We start from the raw sequence: 2,799 nt of genomic DNA on the forward strand, positions 1-2,799 counted from the left end.
AAAAATCTGATTTAAAAAATGGACAGAGGACCTGACTGGACACTTTTCCAAGGAATACATAGAGATGGCCAACAGATATATGAAAAGATGCTCAATGTCGCTAGTCATAATGGAAATGCAAATCATGACCACAATGAGATACCACCTCACACCTGTTAGAATGGCTATCATCAAAACGACAAGAGATAACAAGTGTGGGAGACGATGTGAAGAAAAGGGACCCCTCACACACAGCTGGTGGGAATGCAAAGTGATGCATTCACTATGGAAAACAGTATGGAAGTTCCTCAAAAAATTAAGGAGAGATTTACCATATGACCCAGCAACCCCTCTTTCTGGGTATCTACCCCCAAATTTTGAAAACACTTATTCGTAAAGGTATATGTACTCCAACATCCACTGCAACATTATTCACGGTAGCCAAGACATAGAAACAACCTGAGCTGACAGATGACTCGATAAAGATGTGCTACGTATATACAATGGAATACTACTCAGGCATAAAAATGTTGCCATTTGTGACAACATGGATGGATCTTGAGAGTATTATTCTGAGTGAAATAAGTCAGACAGAAAAGGACAAGAACTGTATGATTTCACTCATATGTGGGATATAAAACAAAAAGCGACAAATGAACAAACATACAAGACAAAATATAAACTCCTAGGTTCAACAAAATGGTGAATCATCCTTAATAAGCCAAAAGGTAACTACCATAGATAATTTAGGGAAGACACTTGGAGCTCAGCAATGCTTAGTGCTTTGTGCTTGACAATCTCTCACAGAGAGCGAATAAAAATATATCTATTCCAAATCAAACAAAGATGTACACACTGCTGTATATACTGCATGTTGAGTTCACTTCACATATCTAAGGCATAGATTCCACAAACACGCTTCATCATGACAGTCTGCAGGCATTCAAAGGTTCTGGTGAAAAGTATATTATGTTTCTCTGCCATCTCCAGGACCCAGAATGCCCCTGGTGGATGTGGCTGGCATGGGAAGCCAACCACCTGTTCGGTGAGCAAGAATGTATGATGATAAATGAAGCTTTAGAATACATGATCGCTGACAAGTTATTGAAAACAGGCTATAAAACATTAGTGTTCCTACATTTTAAGCGCATTCTAATTATTTGTTGAATATCATAAATCACAAGCCCTGTGCTAAACTGTACAAATATCAAGCTGAAAAGACTTGGTACTAATTTCAAGGCACTTATAGTCTAACGTGGTAACCATACCCATTGGTGATTCCCACCACCCAAAGATGACTACTGCAAAATACTGAAAAATTCCAGTCTTCTCTATGCCTACAAAACACATACCAAAATTAGGGTCACGATAGATAGATATACAGGTCTATGTTCTGTTTTATTTACTTAACACTGTTTTGTATGCCCTTCTTACATTCTTTGAAACACATGACTTTTAATGACTGTGTGACATTCTATTATGTGGATGTTCCATAATTGTTCATACAAATTTACTATTGTTGAACATTTAGCATTTAATGTTTCCAAACTTACTTTATTATAAGTAGTGATACGTGAACATCCTTGTATGTCAATCTGTCTGCATTGATTAGTTTTCTTTCTTAGTATACATCTCGAGAAGTAGATTTATTGGCCCATAGGCTGTGAACGGTTTTAGATTCTTAAAGATACATGACTAATTTTTGTAAACTATACTTCACATAATTCATTAGGAAACTATTTTTTAAAATTCATTAGACAATTTTTTTTTTAATTCATTAGGCAAACTACTAAGTGCCAGGTGTGGTGCTATGGCATGAGGAATATACTGGTAAGCAAAATCAACAGGGCCTCTATCTTTTTTTATTTTTATTTTTTTTATTTTTTATTTTTTTAGGCAAGGCAACCCTTGGTTGACCTCACAGATTGCAAGGACCTTGTCAGCTTACAAATCCTTATTTTTTATTTTTTATGCCTACAGCACCTGGTCTTCCTAGGTGGTCTCCCATTCAAGTACTAACCAGGCCCGACCCTGCTTAGCTTCCGAGATCAGACGGGATCGGGCTTGTTCAGGGTGGCATGGCCATAGAAGGGCCTGTGTCTTTATAGAACCTGTAATTGACTGAAAAAGAATCTAGATCTAGCCTAAGAACAGGAACTTATAGATTTAATGTTAAATTAATGCAGAATTAAGAGCTTTGGGAAAGAAAAAAATAAGAATAAAAGGAAAACTGACTATCAGAATACCATTTATGCAAATAATTCCAACAAATGGTATTAAAATTTGCTAAGCATTACAGCAGCTGTCAAATTACCCATAAATTATGCAATTACCCATAAATTATATGTTCAGTTAGTTAAAGTTATGGGAGAATATTAGAAATTGGTATAACTACAAATGGTACTCAGAGGGAAGAATAAAAAAATAACTTATTTCCATAATTTAAAAACAAAATTAATAACTCAAATGTCAAAGGAGTTGCTCATGTTTTTTTCTCCAAAAAGTTATCTAGGAAAAGATGCCAAAAAATGCTAGGAATGAGAAATTCATGAGGAAGAGTCTATTGGGAATTTCTCTATACTAATGTGATGGGTTGAGCTGACATGCATGGATCCTCTTCCTGTTCCAAACCCATAGGTATTCTAGCGGAAAGCGTAACAAGAAAGGGAGGAAGGAAGGGAAGATGAAAGGAAAAAATACAAACTAGAACGCATTTTAATATATTGATAAAGGATTAATACCCAGCTTTTATAAAGAACTCATCAAATCGATATGGAAGAGATAAACAACTGAATAGAACAACAGGCAAAAAAGACATGA

The 2,799-nt window shown here is 35.6% G+C and overlaps 1 non-coding gene across 1 annotated transcript; it reads right to left on the reverse strand.

Moving 5' to 3' along the window:
* Nucleotides 1-1,950: 1,950 nt before the first annotated feature.
* On the reverse strand, nt 1,951-2,069 carry LOC111739218. The gene has a single exon (XR_002780181.1). It is a non-coding gene; the product is annotated as a 5S ribosomal RNA (ribosomal RNA).
* Nucleotides 2,070-2,799: the final 730 nt, after the last annotated feature.

Source organism: Pteropus vampyrus, unplaced genomic scaffold (genome assembly GCF_000151845.1).
Source record: "Pteropus vampyrus isolate Shadow unplaced genomic scaffold, Pvam_2.0 Scaffold48, whole genome shotgun sequence".
In the NCBI taxonomy this organism is placed as follows: Eukaryota; Metazoa; Chordata; class Mammalia; order Chiroptera; family Pteropodidae; genus Pteropus; species Pteropus vampyrus.